We start from the raw sequence: 19,675 nt of genomic DNA, 5'->3' as shown, positions 1-19,675 counted from the left end.
ATTTTAATACATTATAAGCTTTATTCGCTTTAATTATAACACTATCTGTATATTTTTTCCAAGAAAGTTTTGGAGTAAATGTTACACCTAGAAATTTTATGTCACATGAAATAGGCAGTGGAATGCCATTGTATAAAATGGGAGGCAATATGATGCGTTTACGACCAATCACAAAGACTTTTGATTTGGTTGGATTTACATTTAAATTAAGATAAGAAAAGTATTGATATAAATTTACAAGTGCTTTATTAATAGTAGCGGCTAAATTAATCAGATCAACTCCCGATACATAGACGACTAAGTCATCTGCATACTGTAGGTTTACTATATTTGGCCCCAAAATAAGGTTCAATCGTCTTATGTACATAATAAAAATTAAAGGAGACAATATTCCCCCCTGACAAACACCTAGAGAAGAAAGTCGTGGTCCATACAAATGTTTATTAAATTTTACATATACTTTTCTGTCAGTCAAAAAGGATTGCATCCAATTTATTATTTTACCTGGTATCCCTAACATTGATAACTCGTCACAAAGCACGGCAATATTTACACTATTGAAGGCACCTGAGATGTCAAAAAATACAGACAAAAGATATTGATTACTTGCTAAACATTGATGCGCATCAAGCTGTAACTGCGCTATACTCTCCCTAGAAGACCGACCTTTGCGAAAACCAAACTGATTATTAGGCAAAAGACAATTTTGTTCTATAAAGAACTCGAGACGTTGTTTTAGAAGCTGCTCAAATATCTTCCCAACACAAGACGTGAGAGCTATAGGTCTATAAGAGTCAGGTAACATTTTATTTTTGTCTGGCTTTAAAACTGGGATTAAACAGTCTGTTTTCCATTCTGCAGGAATAGTATTCTCCTTCCATAGGCGATTAAGATTATTTAAAAAGATGTTGAGACTGTGGCAATTAAGTTTTTTGAGTAAAATATATGGAATGGTATCAAGACCGAAAGATGTATCTCTTCTAGTAAATAAAGCGGATTTTAGTTCTTGTAAAGAAAAAGGCTCTATCAAATATTTATTACTATCATTAACAACATTTACATAGTTAGTTAACTCATTTGATACAAAGTCAGAAGTATACTTTTGTAGAAAATCTGGAATCCAACTATCATTCAACACACTGTCAGGAATGTAAGTTTTGTTAAATTTGCGCATGTATTTCCAAATTGAAGACAAAGGAGTACAACGATTAAATGAATTGCACAAGCCTATCCAGCTATTTCTTCTTTCACTTTTTAAGATAAGTTTTTTTAAAGCCCGCAATCTCTTAAACTCCACATAATTTTCATCAGTGGAGTTGTTTTTAAAATTAATGTAACCATTTTTAGCATTTAAAACTGCTTCTGTACACCTCTGATTCCACCAAGGCGACCAAGGATATTTAAAAGATTTTTGTGAACAAGAACTAGTAGCATTATTACTATTAGAACTTTTGGAAAACAGACAGCTAGGGATTGACTGCTTGGCAGCAGAAAGTAAAATATTACAAAAGGAATTAAAAGCATCTATTGAAGATAAAGTGTCAAATTTAACATCATCCAAATAAGAAACAACTAAGTTACTATACATATTCCAATTCACCTGCTTATAATTAGGGTGAGTGGGCAAATGTAGATTATTACATAATGTGTTTTGCAAACTAATACTATCACTACTTACTGCCATTTTTATTATTACAGGGAGATGATAACTACTGCCCAGAGGACTGTCAATAACTGACCAGTCACATAAAAGAGCCAAAGATGGAGTTACCAAAGTCAAGTCAAGAGCATTAGGACGCCAAGATGGAGATCCTATTGTGGTAGCTTGACCATTATTCAGAATAACAAGACCATTCTCATCTATAACCTCTAAAACATCTTTACCTCGAGGCAATGTATCAACACATCCCCACAACATGTGATGAGCATTGAAATCACCTGCAAATATCATTGGCTCTGGAATGGACTTAATTAAACTGTTTAAATTGTTTTTATTAAATGGAGGATTTGAATTGGAAGGACTGTAAAAACTCACAATACTCAGTTCTTTGTTATTAATTTTAATTTTAATGCAAACATTTTGTAGAGCACTATCATAATATGTATTTATGTTAGAAAATGTGATATTATTATGAATAAAAATTGCTACACCATTGTGTTTATTACCACAATCATTCCTTATTGTGTTATAGCCTTTTATTAAAAAATACTGATGTGGTTTTAACCAAGTTTCCGAAATTATAGCAATATGGATATGATTTTCATATAAAAACCTTGTAAAAATAAGCCTATTACTAATAATACTTTGAGCGTTCCACTGCACTATATTCAATGTATCCATAATAACAATTAACTAGGTGTCTTTTTTCTAAAAGTGTTATTCAGAATTTCCTTAATACTATTTGAATTTATAGTTAACTTATCTTTATTTGTACAAATTTGTAAAACTGCTTCAACCAAGAGGTTCATAAATTTGTCAGATTTTATAAGATTGCTCAGGTGTGTGTCAATATACTTTGAGTTTAATTGAGGGAAAGCAGATTCATTGAAGAGATCTGAGTATCTAACACTACGGGACTTCACTTTGTTTTCTTCAATTTTTTGTTTTTTCAGAGGACAGGTAGATGAGATAGCTATGTGATCTCCACCACAGTTGGCACATTTTGTTAAAGTTTTTGGACACATTTTAAAATTGTGATTGTCAGAACATATGGAACAAACTTCATTGTTTCTACAAAATTTAGCAATATGGCCAAATTTCATACAGCGTAGACACTGTTTAATAGGGGGTACATATACATTAACCTCATGCCTCCAGTGATCAAGTGTTACATACTCAGGTAACAACGTTGATGCAAATGTGACTGCAACAGTTTGCGTTGGAACAAAGGAGACAACACCCTGTGGGTCCTTTACTCGCCGCATGAACCTTCTCACAGCAATAACTTTTTTACTCGATGCAATTAATTGATGAATTTTTTTGTTGGAGTAATCAGTGGGAACAGAAGTAAGAACTCCAGTGACCTCCGTTTCAGAAGCCGGAATTGAGGCAACCATCTCCAACTCGCTAAGTAACTTTTCATTTTTTAAAAATACATTCGCATTGTTAGGCAGGTCAAAGGTAACACCAACTTTAAAAGCATTAACGGACCTCAGGTGCAACACACCCGATACGCAATGCCTCCTGATTCCATTTGACAGACCCAACCTGTCCTTGTCTGATATTTTGACTTCACCCTGCTTGCGATTGAGAAATACAATAAATTCCTTCTTATTTGAATTTTCGTCGTATAACCTATAATAATTTGTCGCTCTATAAGGGGTATACTTCTCTTTATCCTTTCTTCTTACAATGAGACGTTCAGTCACCTCCGCGTCAGATACCGAGGATTCGGATAGGGGAAGTTCGTCTGCTGGTTCTGCGTCGCTCTGGCCGTTCTTCGGCCTTTTACCTGTACGCTTCCCCATGGCGATGGGGAAGCGCACTTAACAATTTATATATACAAAAATCGAATATTTATAAACCAGGATAAACAATTTACAAGTATGAAAAATATATGCACTATGAACAATAATTTAAACAATTTTTTTTTGTATAAGCGCGCCTTCCTTCGTTCACTCGTTCCCGCCAACTTCAAACCTCTGACATTACGATTTGAACTTAAGGTTGACAATTGACATTTGACATAACTAACTTTTTTTGGCACTGCACTGTATGCGCATTCAGCCAGCATTTATTTGTGTATAGTCCTATAAGTAAGGTTTATCACATAACAAACAAATATCAACTTAACAATTAACATTTCTCGTCTTATAATAATTATTATTGACAATATAGAAGTAGTCCCCGCGTGCCCCTTTTAGATAGCAATAGTTTTGACATAGTAGTAGTCTTAGGTGTTGTCATATTATTATTATGACTTACTTAAATCCCTTACGAAATTAGGTCGATATCATAATGTTACATACTCGTACTTAACAGACGATTGGGAATGTATATAAATTAAACATAATTAACATTATAATTTCATAAAACCACTTAGCCTATTAAAATATACTACATTCAGAACTCTAATAATGATCAGGAAATATATTGTGCTATTTCTATTCAGATGTATTTATTTTCTTTCATAAATCTAAGTTTTTAAAATATGTATAAAAACTATGTATTATATTATAAGATATATACACAAACAAAATATTTAATCTTGGAGTGCCGCCGGCAGCGGCGTCATGCCCAAAGGCTGAGCTATCGGTGGCAGGGCCGCAGACCGACACATCTATATTTGATCTTTGAGCCAACTGCTTAGCGACAACCTTTCAATATATTGATAGAGGCTCTTCGCCATAAGACCGCCGTAAGGACTATCCGGGCTATGCGAGTCAAAGTCTCGTGGGTCATCTCGTTACCCAAGTCAGAGTACTTACTGAAATTGTCCTTCTCAACTTTCATGAGGTAGTCTTCATATGGGATAGTAATTTTGACAAGGATAGCCTGGCGCCGGGATCGGTTAATCACCACATTACCATGCTTATATAGGTGACAATTATCTTGCCCGTGATGATAGACCATTCCCAAGAACCAGCGCTGGTAGGTATTTATAGTACCAAAATACATTCATTTGGTATCTACAAACGACAGCAATGAGTCAAATTATAAATTTTACCATCTACTTCGAAAAAATTGAACATTAATGAACAATTAACAATCAAATTGTGCAATACACACAAAAAAAAGACGAATTTAATTCAGTAGAACTTCTTCATTTATTATATTCAGTTTATAATATCCACCCGAAAATCATTAAAACTTCTATGTAAGTATTTTGAGTTCCATTAACCTGCAAGCTTAGGGCCTGAGTAGCAACCATCGACAACAACCTGTTTGCTCCACCCCGTGAGGATGCTGATGACCTACTTACAAAACTAAACTACAAGCGATCGAAGATCTTTGCTATATACGAACGGGAAGCGATTTTCTTTTTTATCATCTATTTTTAACCGACTTCAAAAAGAAGGAGGTTCTCAATTCAAAGGTATTTCTTTTTATGTTTGTTACCTCAAAACTTCAGTCTGGGTGAACCAATTTTTATAATCCTTTTTTAGGGTTCCGTAGCCAAATGAAATAAACGGAACCCGAATTCATTATGTCTGTCTGTCGGGCCGTATGTCACAGCCACTTTTTTCTGAAACTATGTATACTATACTGTTGAAACTTGGTATGTACATGTATTCTGTGAACCGCATTAATATTTTTATACAAAAATAGACAAAAAACAATAAATATTGGGAGGATCTCCATACTTTGAACTGAAACTCAAAACTTGTTTTTCATCAAACGATAGATCTACGAAAATGATATTTAGGTTTCTAATATATTTTTTTCTAAACTAAGTAGTTTGCGCGAAAGACACTTCCAACGTCGGGGACCCAGTGCTCTGTAAACGGCTGGATCACTTGGCGTTGCGTAGAGACGTCGCTTCATTGTGTGTCTTCTACCGCATTTATCACGGGGAGTGTTCTTAAGAGCTGTTTAACCTGATTCCTGCCACCGAATTCCACCTTCGCACGACACGCTACAAGTTAGGATATATGAGCGCAAATCGCCACCTACCGTCAATTGTTTGCAACTATTGGTATTTATGTTTTAGTTTATCGTTAAAATTAATATATTATTATAGATATATCTGAAATATATAAGATTTAAATACAAATAGCTATTTGTAAACATAAAACTGTTATTTATTAAGGTCTAACTAATTTAATAGACACTGTTTTGACTGTTTGAATTGTTTGAAGATGTTTGATGTTTCATTTATTGTTAAAATACTTAATTGAATGTGTAAATGTTCAAATTAATTTGTATTAGAATTAATATCGTTATTCTGTATCAAACTTTATTATTTTATGCAATAAGTCTTTCTTAATTGTATTTCGACACATGCTTGAAGCGCCATCTTCTTACTTCGTAATGTTTGTTCAAATTAAATGAACAAACTATTATATAAATCATTTGAAGTTATATAAATTCACTAAAACATTTATTGAGCTGTATTTAGGAATTATTTTACAATACCTTATTTTATTTGTGTTTTAAAAGAAGTTGTATCTACTCTGTTTCATATTTTGTACGGAACCTATATAAGCGGTTGTCTTATGTAAAGATGTTTCATATCTATACTAGCAGTTGTGCTTCAATAAACTGAGAAATTCTTAGTGTTGTATTTCTTCGTGATCGACCCTGATCAAGGAAACCCTGGCTTAACGCCGACAAATATCATCCCCACCATCTGGATCAGTGGCGGTCCTCCACAGTGCGGTTTTCAAGGAGCTTTCTTCCACGTACTACAAAGCTGTGGAATGAGCTTCCTTGTGCGGTGTTTCCGGGACGATACGACATGGGTACCTTCAAAAAAAGCACGTACACCTTCCTTAAAGGCCGGCAACGCTCTTGTGATTACTCTGGTGTTGCAAGAGAATGTAGGCGGTGGTGATCACTTAACACCAGGTGACCCGTAGGCTCGTTTGTCCTGCTATTCCATAAAAAAAAACATGGTAATATGTGTCCCCACCCCCTGTAACTTCTAAATTAAGAGAATGATAAAACTAAGAAACAAAATATATGATGTCCATTATCGTGCAAACTTCCATCGAAAATTGGTTTGAACGAGATCCAGTAAGTAGTTTTGTTTTTAAAACGTCATAAATCGAAAACTGTAATTTGCCTTTCATTCAATCAACTCAAATTTATAAAAAAAACATTTAATTGAACAAACATATGAACTTTTATATTATGTTACTTGCTGCAACCAATCATGGGCGAGTCCACTTCGCACTTTACCGCTTATTTTATATGAAAGCTGGTGCTTCTCGTGTGGTCCAGTATCATTTTAATTTGGTCTAGTTCTGACAATGGCATCCATTTTAAAACAGAGAGACGCATAAATCCACAATTTTTTTATTGGAAAGGATATACTTCAAGGGTAGTTTGACGAGAGGTTGATTAAATTCTAATAATGGTATCCATCACAAAGTAACAGAAATCCTCAATTCTTAGGGGCAAATTAACGATACTCAACCGAATTTTTTATATGCACCATAAGGCAATGTTCTACTTTTTTTTATATTTTTATCTGTACCTACGTAATGACAACAAGAATTCTTAATAACTACGAATTAAAAAGAGGTAAGATGACCATATTGTGATGCAACAATAAAAAAAATATTGTAAGCAACAAAAAATCACTTACATGAATAAATTTCTTAAATGAGCCGTTTGTTTAAATTTATTTGATATATTTGTTTCGCATCAAAATGAACTGAACAAAATTCTGTTTATCCTGTTGCTTTTTCCATTGTTTGATCTAATGGAAATATATTATTTTGTTCATCACGTTCCTTATTTTATTATCAATCACAGGAAAACGTGCAAATGTCGTTCTAAAATCCTTACTCCATACAAAACTACGTCCCCGTTCTATCGACGCAAATTTTGTAGATATAATGTTCTAAGCGCATAGCCGATTAGTAGGCTATGGAATACGTAGCTGTCAGTTGGCAGAGTCACCTCGTTAAAGATTTTCTGTGGTTGTCATTTGTCAGTAACTAGCATATTGGCCTAAAGGTCTAGATACCAGGCCATAAGCTCAAAAAACAAAAAAAGTAACTAGCATAGAAGTGACAGAACATTACGCTAAGTGCTAACTTTGACTCAGGTGACAGGTCCTGAGTTAGGTTGACCGGGTTAAAGATATTCTAAAGTTACTTTAAAAATTGCTAGTAACTCAACTTAAAATCATAAATCCGTATAAAGTTTGGAGTAATTTAAAAAGTGAGTAATATAAATTTAATCAGAATAAATATACGTTTCGGTCTAGCTTAAGATTTTGCTATTTAATTTTCTAGCTGCTTTTATTTAAGAATAATTGCAAATTCATTATATTATTATTTTGTGTTAAAAATAAAATATATAAACCAAAATAGTACTACTATTTAACACTAAAATTAATGCGAATACACAGTTTTCTTCTATTTAAATTACGTAAGTTTTACATGTTTTTTTATATGCCAACTTAGAAATTAAAATACCGTCCCGTAAGAAGCGAGATCCACGGAATTTGCAGGAACTAGCGAACTGCTTTGAGTTTGAGCATACAGACCTGATAGGCTGATAGTTCATACAAATCGAAGTCCTCTCCCAGGTGCATTCTGTTGTATTCCGTTTTTGTTCTTTTTTGGATTTATTGAGTGTATTTTGTTGAATGACAAATCTGTTACTTATGGGTAAATATAAAGTAATTCGATTTTAATATTTATACACACCTATACACCATTTCACTCACTAGTCTAGAAGTAGAATCGGCTATCTTTCCAAGTAGTTTGGCAGAATAAATTGAATACTTCGAGTATATTTACCAATGAAATTAATTATGGTTTCAATATTTGTATTATAATAGTCAAATGCAATGATTCTATATTAATTTAATTATTATTGAAAATCAAAATTTTAATTAAAGGAAGGTATAAATAATTGCCTCTAAAATAATAAAGGTTATTATTTTGATAGACAGTTGATTTTGTTGCATTATTTACACTTTTTGTATCTCTTGTGTTCCATCCGAGAGCTCTTCCACAGAGCCAACCATTCAAGTGACATATGGTTTGTAAATTTTTGTATGTCTCGTTCAACTCTCAGTTTGTGGCTCCATCAACAGGATCTACTTAGTTGATAACCTGCTCAACCCCAATAATGCATATTAGGAAATTGACTTGAATGTCGCTCTTTGATTGTTATTATTTGTAAACACAAATATACAAATTTATTTGATAGGTTCCAATTTTAATATGGGTGTATTTATAATCTATGTTGTTTGAACATTAAGATATAAATACTGTATAGTATATTGTAGTTGAGTTGCCATAACTTCCATTACCATTATGTGAAAGTTTGGAAATGTTAATAATATTATTGTAACTTATTGTCTAAATACATCATTTTACCTTTTACATTGGTACTAGCTTGAATTGTAATGTTCTTGTTTAGAACAACATAAATTATTGTTACTATAGAGTTTATAGACTGCTGTTAATAGGAATGATCAATTGATAAAGATGACAGGCCCTCAAAACAACACTGACTGAATTTTAAAGCTGTGAATAGTGTGACTTACATATTCTGGTACTTAGTGTATAAATCTCTCAATACATTATTAATAATGTAATGGGTAAAGATACTCAGCAACCTTGAGATGATTGACATAAAAAGAGTGGCCAACTATGAGTCAGACTCGCCCATGAAAGGTTCGGTACCAGCAAGTAACATAATATAAAAGTTCTTGTAGTTTGTTGTAACTTTGAGCTATGTTTTAATAATAGTGTATTTTTTATATTTGAGTTGACTGATTGAAAGGTAAAAAAACTACTAACTAGATCTCGTTCAAACCAATTTTTGGTGGAAGTTTGCAGGGTAATGTACATCATATATTTTTCTTAGTTTTATCATCCTCTTATTTTAGAAGTTACAACCCCCCCCCCCTGACCGGACTGACGGACACACAATTTACCACTACGGAAGTGTCTCTCGCGCAAACTAATCAGTTTAGAAAAAAAATATTATTAATTAATAATTTAATCTAATCATTTCGGTGGTAAAGTGGCTGTGCCTATACGGACACACAGACAGATGGACATGACGAATCTGCAAGGTTTTCGTTTTTTGCCATTTGGCTATGGAACCCTAAACAGTGATTGATAAATTCCTCATGATTATCATAGACTTCACTGACAAATACATAGTTTATTGTTTTTCATAATCTTTAGAAAATTTACTGCTAGCGACTTGGTAAATAATCTCTTACGGTATTGAAGGCCATCTATAGGCTACCAACTTTAATACAATTGACTTACATATTTCAATTACTAGTTTACGTAACCTAATAATATGCAATGACATGATTGACATGGGAATGGAAGTACATCTAGACACACATACACTCTGCGCTATATACTTTAATTAACGTTGTTTCATGAAAGATTAAGCTCAGATAATGTTCTAGTTGTCATAATGTTATAGTTCTTACATGTATGTAGAATGCCGGGGAGTCCAAACCTTCACAGTATGGCTTTTGACACACCATGCCTTAGATAATTTATATGTCTAGATAGTATCTTGCTGTTAGACAACTGATAAAAACAGGCCAAGAATATTTCTTTAGTGTGTGTGACAAGCTACGTCTTTCGCGATTTGTATGACAGTTTGAGATAGTGTGCGTGAATTGGTTAAAATAGAGTTCAGTTCTAAAGTCTATTTTTTACGGCGTTCTTACAGCTGTCAAAGTCGATTTAGACTTATAAATGATCTAAGCACCCAGCATAGAATATTTCTCATGATGCTTAATGCATGACACCAGATTAAATATACCTTAAATGGTAAAATACTGCTTCACAAATTAAAAAGGCAGTTGTTCATTAAAAATACAGTTTCTAGGCGAAGTATTACGACATTCGCCCATGATAAGCTTAGAGGTCGCATTGACCTGCTTTATCAAAAAAACAAATACAACTATGTTAGTTGAACGCCGGCCGTTGTTTAGCGCGGACGTGTTTCGCGAAGTTTCATTAAAAGTAAATAATAACCATAAGTTATTGACGCGTGAGTAATTTTAACATGTTTCTTATTTAGTATATTTGACCTTTAGAACTTGAAGTATTGGCGTGACTGTGATCGTCTAAAATGTGTTATCATTGTTACATCAATTAACCGCATCTTACTTTGGTTAATTAGTATTGATGTCGCGTTATGATTCTATTCTTGGCATTGGGTGGAATAAGTAGGACATTTCTAGGATAAGATTGCGTACTTAAATAGGTGATTCAGCATTCGGGATTTCTTTAGGTAGGGTTCATCATTCATTTTAAATAATTGATGTGCCATCGCCTTGTGGCTGATATTTGCGTCTATGTGATCCCGGATTATAATAAACATTCGTTATTTCTAATGCAGCATTGTCAGGACGCATATAAAATGTAGATATTATTAACATCCTAGCTGTTTACCCGTTTTTTTTACCTTAGCCCCTTTTAATGGATCCTTTGACTACATAGAATATCATCTTATATATAAAAATATCGTGTCGCGTCGTTTGTTAGCTCCTCCGAAGCGGCTAAACCGATTTGTATGAAATTTTGAGTGTATCGGCATCCGTACCAGACCATACCTGAGAGTCGGCCAACATCTATTTTTCATACCCCTAAGTGATAAGGGTGACCCTTAGTTAGTTCTCAAGTCGTCTTTCGATTTTTTAGGTATAGAATATTAAACGAATGGTAGGCCTTACGAACGAGCCAGGTCATGGCTATTTTTTTTAATAGAGTAGTGACAGGAGTATGGTGGCGTTCTCATATCATCAGATAACCAGCCTAGTAGTCCTTTTGTACTTCTATTCCATATAGTCCAGTCTCCTTGGCGGTCATTGATCTGGATGTCAATGGGTTTCGTGTTGTTTTGCGGCTGAGTTATACATATTTCTTTCCCTAGTTGACATTTTCCTCATGTACCAGTTCCATCAACTACATAATGCTAATGTTTAGTTTTAAAGCCAGGTTGTCTGTTATATCCTATTTTTGCGTTCTGTTGAGTATTTTCGAACGACTAACAAAACAGAGGTTCTCAATAATTCATATGAAACATTTTTTTTAAACTTGTGTACTTATGCTTTTTAACCGACTTCGAAAAGGAGGAGGTTATCAAATCGATTAGTATTTTTTTTTATATATGTACACCGATTACTCTTAAGATTTATGATCAGATTTACGTATTTTTTTCTTTAGTTCGATGCAGAATAGATGCTATTTGGTCCCATAATAATTTTACATAGTTTTCCCAGTAGTTTTCATTTTATGAACATTTTTTAAGAAAATATTTGTTTACCTCGATGATATAATTGTTTTTCGTGTACGGCTTTTTAGGAGTTTTCATTCAGATTGATTATATATTATGATTATTACCTGACACTTAAAAGTAAATAATAAAAAAAACTACGTATAAAAAAACCCGACTTCAAAAAGTGAAAAGAATTAAATAACTAAAAATTTGATTTACTACAACTTTACTTTTAATATTAATAAAATATTATTATTTGTATGTGCTACATATTGATAGCTTTGAAGTTGGTGCCAAGCCAAATGTAATATTAAGTACCTACACTCGCCACGTGTGACTTTGAGCGGGATAGCTTCATCTAGAACAAAACAACCCAAGCGGACAGACACGCGTGGCCAGACAACCTTAATAATTACAGTAAGTAAGCTGTTTACTATATTAGGTTTTTTTTGTTTAGGGCATGACACCGACTTAAAACCTATCAATAGGTAGCACATACAAATAATAGTATTTTATTAATATTAAAGGTGTGTGTATTAAATTAAATTTTTTGTTATTTGATACTTTTCAGTTTTTGAAGTCGGTTTTTTTAAACGTAGTTTTTTTATTTCTTCACCCATTTGGAACCGATTATATGATTTTATTTTTAGTGAGTACTCAACTCATAAAAATCATTGAACAAAAATTTTCTCGCGTTAAACTCATGCTGACGCTCAAAGAGGATGTAAATACTACATAATATGATGAGGGATTGCCTGAGTAAAAAATGGAAATTTGGTGTAGCATTCAAACTAAATGTCATACTAAAAGTCAAACGCTTCAGCGTGCAGTGATTTGACATTTTGTAGTAATTACAGTATAGCGATTGGCGACGAAGTATAATCCGGCTAAGTGACTCTACTGAAACGTGACATTGGCGAGTACGGGTACCCCTTCCACAGCAGCCTTTATCAATCAAATCAAATCAAAATCAGTTTATTCAAGTAGGTCACGAAAATGACACTTATGAATGTCAAAAAAAAAAATCTTATTGAATCTACCGCTACTTCGTAAAGGCTTGAGCTAATGAAAAGAAGTAGCAAGAAACTCATTGCCACTCTTTTATATCAAGATTTACAGATCATTTCAATTACAATATAATATGTAAAATGTAAAATGATGCAACAAACACACTCAAACGTCAAATAGTCAATGTCTTACACGAGTAAGTCAAAAAAATAAATGTAAATTAATACAAAAGTTATAGAGTACAGTAGCTGCATCATCCACATACACCATAAATCAATAAAGGTATTCTGTGAGCATTTTATAAGCGATTATAAATAAATAAACATGTATATATCCAAACATATATATATACACAATAACTTTTAAGAATCTGAAACCGAGTCCCCGGCAACAGGATCATCCCGCCACCACAAGCAGCGCCCGTTCACGAGCATGACGCATGAGCCAGCCATCGCCTCCCTCAACCATATTTTAGGGAAGGGGACGACCCGTCCCATGTCGCCGCCACAAGCAGTGACATTTAAGCGAGCATGATGAAACCTGTTACGAGAACTCAGCAAACAACAATAAAATAATCCTAATATCATGCAATACTCACCAAATACCTCTACTTACAATTTGACAATTCTGCTTAAACTTGTAATTAATATTATATTTTTACTAACAGTAATCAAAAGCTAACAGCAATCCTTTAGGGTAATCTAATCAAAATCACCTTATTCAGGCAGGTCAAGGAAATGACTTTTCTTTTTATATCCACCTCCTTTGAGGGTTGAGCTTTAATAAGAAGTGGCAAGAAACTCTTTGTGGCAATCACTCACAAATCATTTAAATATATGTATTGCAATATATGTAAAGTGATGCAGCAACAATACCCAGACTACAAATACTCAAAAAAAAATGTAAATTAATACGTAAAAAACAAGAGCTATTGAGTACATTCACGGCCGAGTACTACTGCATCAACAATAATACCAGGCCATGGTACAGTAGATGCATCAATTCACACACACCGCAAATAAATAAAGGTATTTAGCGACCATTTTATTAGCAATTATAAAAAATATAAAAATTTTAATTTTAAAACCATGAGGCAGAGTTTCATGCTACAGGATCATCCTGCCACCGCAAGCAGCGCCCGTTCACGAGCATGACGCATGGGCCAGCCATCGCCTCCCTCGACCATATTTTAGGGAAGGGAACGACCCGTCCCACGTCGCCGCCACAAGCAGTGACATTTAAGCGAGCATGATGAAAACTGTCACAGGAACTCAACCAAATAACTAAAAACAAGAATGTTCATCTGAACTATATTCAACCACACTCACTAAACACCTCTACCTATAATTTGACCATTTTGCTTTTAGTATAAATTATCAATTTTTCAAAAATTATTCATAATTATAAATACTATTTAATATTTAATTAAGGGTAACTAAAGCTCAAATCTTTTAGAGCAATTCATACCCATGCTTTCTTATCATCTAAATAATCCTTTAAATTGTAATATGATTTTTCCATAAGTTTATGTTTAATATAGGCTTTGAACTTGTTGAGAGACATTTCCATTATGTTCTCAGGAAGCTTATTATAAAATCTAACGCAATTACCGATGAATGACTTGTCGAGTTTACTAGGCCTAGAAGTGGGCATTAACAGTTTAGTTTTGTTTCTAGTATTAATATTATGTTTTTCATATACCTTTTGAAATTTATTGCCATTTTTATGAACATACACTAAATTTTCATATATATATTGGTTAGAAACAGTCATAATTTTAAAATCTTTAAATTTAGATCTAAGCGACTCTCTTGGTCCCATACCATAAATTGCCCGAACAGCTCTTTTCTGCAGCACGAAAATAGAATCAATATCAGCAGCATTACCCCATAATAATATACCATATGACATAATGCTGTGAAAGTAACTAAAATAAACCAATCTTGCAGTTTCAATGTCTGTTAAGGAACGAATCTTTTTTACTGCGTATGCAGCAGAACTAAATATACTTGATAAATTTTCTATATGAGGGCCCCATTGGAGTTTGGCATCTAGCGTTATTCCAAGAAAAACAGCGGTATCAACTATATCTAATTTCTCGTTTTTAAGCTGTATATCGATTGACACTTGCTTAACATTAGGTAAAGTAAATTTAATGCATTTCGTTTTATTAGTATTAAGTAACAAGTTATTAGCTTCAAACCAATGCACAACTTTAGTTAAAGCATTGTTAACAACATCAAAATTAGGTATGCAACGGTGTATTTTAAACATGAGTGATGTATCATCAGCAAACAACACAATTTGATATTTATCCTTAGCAATATAAGGGAGATCATTTATATAAATAAGGAATAGAAAAGGTCCTAAAATCGAGCCCTGTGGAACCCCCATTTTAACTGTTGATCCAGAAGACCTCTTTCCATTGATATCCACCTTTTGTATTCTACAATTTAAATAGGATGTCATTAAGTCCAATGCTTTATTTTTAATACCGTGATGGTGAAGTTTTCTTACTAATGTTTCGTGTTCAACACAATCGAACGCATTGGATAAGTCACAAAAGACGCCAAGTGCATCACGAGACTCCTCCCAGGCTTCAAATATATTATGTATCAAGTCAATACCAGCATCGGTAGTTGAGCGACCCTGGGTGAAACCGAACTGTTTGGAGTGCAATAAATTATTATGGAAAAATGACGAAGCAATTGATTTAAAATTAACTTTTCAAAAATTTTACTAAAAGTGGGTAGTACAGATATTGGTCTATAATTAGTAGGGTCACTGGTACAACCTGATTTAAACAGTGGAACTACTTTACTATGTTTCATTAGGTCAGGAAATTCACCATATTCTATACAATTGTTAAATATTATAACTAAATCTGGCGCAATAATATCAATCAAAGACTGGACAAGTTTAACTGATATGCCCCGAAGATCATTTGTCGCCTTATTTTTAATAGATTTAAAAGCTTTTATGACATCAGAGCCAGAAACAAGATCAAATTTAAAGATTTTATCACATTCAAAAATGTTGTCTTTCAATAGTGAAAGAGCGGAGTCTGGTGATGAGTTCAACAAATTTGTAGTGGTAACAGGAATATCTGTAAAGAATGTTTCGAAAATTGTTGCAACTTCGCAATTCGACTTTACGGACCTGTTATCAAAGTTTAAATCGAACTCGGATATTTTATGGGTAACCCTTCCCGCTTCTTCATTTATTATTTTCCAAGTCGTTTTTATCACGTTAGAACTATTGATTATTTTATCCCGTATATACCTTGACTTGGAAATAGTACAATCTTTTTTAAAATTTTTAGAGGACTGTTGAACAAATCTTTTGAAGTCATGACTACAGTTATATTGTCGCTCCGCATATAAATCGTACAATTTTTGCCTGTTTTTGTGTAATTTAACTGTTGCCCACTCGCTAAAAACTATTGCATCAGTTTTGAGGACCGATTTAGGAGTGAAAATAGAATTTATTAAATTATAGAACTTATTAAAGAATAAATTATACATTTCATTTGGTTTTAATTTATTATGTAAAAATGGGAGGTCTCTAACAAGGGTGGCCCTCACTATTTCTATGCGGTCTGATGTAACTGGCACAAAAGTTATTTTGTGTTTAGTTATATTGGGTTTTAAAGATTCAAACTGAATTAACTGACCACAGTGGTCCGAATCTAATTTACTAATTATGTTTTTACTTGTAGCCCTCACATTTGTAAAAATATTATCAATACATGTGGCTCTAGTAGAAGTTATTCTTGTGGGTTCCATGAACATATTGGATAAGTTGTATGATTTAAATAGATTTAATAATTTAATACTTAAAGCACTATTTTCTAAAATATTTATCTTAAAGTCTCCACAAACAAGCAGTTTTTTATTTGAATTTGTGGTTTTGAATAAAACTTCATCCATAACTTTCTCAAAAAGTTCAAAGTTGGCACAGGGTGGTCTATAAACAGACACAACAATGAATTGCTCTAATTCAATTGAGGCAAGCTCAATTATCCGCTCAATAGACAGGCAGACAATATCAGTTCTATTCTTATACTTTAACTTTTCTTCAGTAAAATTAATGAACCTCCATGAATTGCAGCGGTTCTAGTGAACAAGCTACCAACCTGGTAATTGTTTAAATTAAAAAACATTCAAAACTTTTTAACCAGTGTTCTGTGAAACATATTATATCAATATTAAAGTTATTTAAAAACATTATTTCAAGTTCTTTTCCTTTTATACATCTGATATTTTGGTGAACCAGGTTGATAACATGTGGTGTATTTTTAGTGGTTTGATTCACTTTATTTGTGAGTAAACCCTCCTTAAAATTACTTTTCAAGCAAGAGAAAGCCTCTGTTGTCTCTTTATCTAGTTTAAAATACATTTACTCTGCTCAATAAAAGCAGATTGTTTTACCAATATATTGGCTGAAGTAGATACCCTTGTGGTACCTGGGTCAATTTGAATATTGTATGCTAAAAACTTAGCAATATGTCGCCTATAAAAAAGAGATAGATGCATTCTATCTTTTGTCAATATATATGATTTAATAAACTTATTTAGGTCAGTTAATAAATTTAAATTATTGTAAAAAAGTGTACTAGTATATAATAATGCATTAAGTTTTTGTATATGCTTGTTTTGGATGTCAGATAGATTTCTTGCATATGCCATGTTACAAACAATAAACCTACAACCTTTACTTGTATGAAGGTCCATCAAAGTATTGTTTAAATAAATGATCTCTTTTTTTGTGACAGAAATGCTATCACCGTATAGTATAATAACTGTAGATGTTGCGTCCAAATTTATTGTTTTTATATATTGTATTAAGTGATATAACCTAGCACCAGGCATACATGTGTTAAATGTTGGTTGTTTTAAATAGACACTTATTATCTCGCTGAAATTTTTACCTAGCCCATCAGAGATAATATAAGTCTTTTTGCCATCACAGATATCATTACAATTTATTAAATTTGTCTAGGGAGAGCAATTAATTGGCTTATCTACAATATTTAAAACTTGATCCTCGCAGGCTGGTGACAATATTTTTGTGCACTCAGTACACAGTTTATAATTGGATAAGGCCTGTACTTGATTAAGATTATCTCTACTCATTTTTAAGATTTCATCATATTTAACTATATATTCATGAGTTTCTCTCTCATACTTAAGAGTGGTTTGTGTAAGTTTAGATTGTATTATCAATCAATTTATTTTGTATGAGAACCGACTTAAATGAAAGTAAATGTCAGGGTTACCTCGTCACAATGCATCGTTGAAACCACAATCAAATAGGTATGGCCGTTTCAGAGATATACTGTGAAAAAACGGAAAGACAAACCAACAGAAAGAAAACGTGTATAGATTTTTTTTATTCTTTTTTATTTATTATGATTCAGCATTGAAAAATACGTACAACTTCAAATTTTCGCCCTTCTACGACCTACAAATATTTTTGTATCGAGTATTTATATCCTCAAATCCGCTATAGGGTTGCAAGATGGCAATCGAATACAATAATTTTAGTACGATAAATTTGGTAGGTCTGAGAATCGGTTGCATCTATTTTTTATATCCCAAAAATTTTGAAGTGATAACCCTCACTTCTGGGATAAAGTAACCCGCGACCTCTCGCGTTCCGTGCGAGTGCTCTTCTACTGAGCCAACCATTCGAGTGACATATCGTTGATAAATCTTGTATATCTCTTGTACAACTCTCAGGTCGTGGTATCTGATGGTAGATACGTGAAATTTTATCCGCTGCAGTACCAGAGGAAGTATAAAAAATTTAGCTTTTGAGACAATTTTGAGATTAGGTTTTGTAAAGATTACGGTTTTCGATATAATTTACCCGTTCATAACAGTTTCATATTACTAAGTAATTTTTAGTAGAATACACGTTATCTTTTTATATTATCATATCTTTCTAAATTGTCGCGTGTAATGTTTTGACTACATTACTGCTTGTCTTTGACATGTGTACTTAAAGATAAATAAAAGTTATGGTATGTAAGATTATCGGTCGAAAACTCCAAAGAGTTTATTTGAAGATATTTTTTTTTGGGTTTGGTATAATTTTAGGTTAGGACTTAGGATCTTAATAATCTAACTTAAGGAATTTAAAAAAAAAACAATAACTGTACATGCGGGGCGGAAAAGAATGTACCCCAAGACCAAGGCTGTCGTAAGTGGCGACCAAATAGCGCTTTTCCATGTAGGAGACACTGTCTTCTTATGACGATAGCACAAATTGATTCGACCAGATTAATACTTTTATCACATCGTCTCAAATTTTTTCGTCTGTATGTTGCATGTCGCGTAACGGTCGGGCGGCGCCTATATTTCGCAGCAGCTGACCGTGTAGTGTATAGACTATTAGAGTCATTTGTGCCAGTACTCCACGCTATTTTGTTTGTTTTTGTCAGTGTTTAATGAAAATATTACTCCAAATTTTTTTAGTTAAATGTCTATAATTTGGAAAAGTTTCACTTTTACCGTGGTTTCATAAAACAACACAATCCTTTTTTTTAAATGTTTATTTAAAACGTTACATATTTACATTAATGTAACAGCTACCAAAAATCACGAAGATTTTTTAGGATTGCTAACACAAATTGAGTTCGTAATGATAATTAAAATTAAGAATAAAAAAAATTAATTAAGTATATACACAAAGCTTACAAACAAAGCTTATGCTTTGTTTGTAAACTTTAGATCAGAAATGCATTAATAATTAAATTAGTACACAAATAAAATTTGAAAAACA

The 19,675-nt window shown here is 32.9% G+C and overlaps 1 protein-coding gene and 1 long non-coding RNA gene across 4 annotated transcripts in view; both read left to right on the top strand.

Moving 5' to 3' along the window:
• The first annotated feature begins 503 nt into the window (after positions 1-503).
• Positions 504-2,153, top strand: LOC126974303 (uncharacterized). The gene is made up of 3 exons (XR_007731505.1): positions 504-1,150; positions 1,348-1,615; positions 1,699-2,153. It is a non-coding gene; the product is annotated as an uncharacterized LOC126974303 (long non-coding RNA).
• A 5,540-nt stretch (positions 2,154-7,693) lies between these two features.
• Positions 7,694-19,675, top strand: part of LOC126974256 (pyruvate carboxylase, mitochondrial) — a 76,264-nt gene continuing 64,282 nt past the window's right edge. For 2 of the 3 annotated variants that reach the window (XM_050821708.1, XM_050821706.1), the window contains exon 1: positions 7,694-7,831. The gene's annotated coding sequence lies outside the window, so the exon portion shown is untranslated. Of the gene's footprint in view, positions 7,832-10,562; positions 10,652-19,675 lie in introns of those variants that run through there. The other variant, XM_050821707.1, reaches the window with a different exon arrangement.

Source organism: Leptidea sinapis, chromosome 32 (assembly GCF_905404315.1).
Source record: "Leptidea sinapis chromosome 32, ilLepSina1.1, whole genome shotgun sequence".
Lineage (NCBI taxonomy): Eukaryota > Metazoa > Arthropoda > Insecta > Lepidoptera > Pieridae > Leptidea > Leptidea sinapis.
This window is presented reverse-complemented; position numbering and strand designations above follow the sequence as displayed.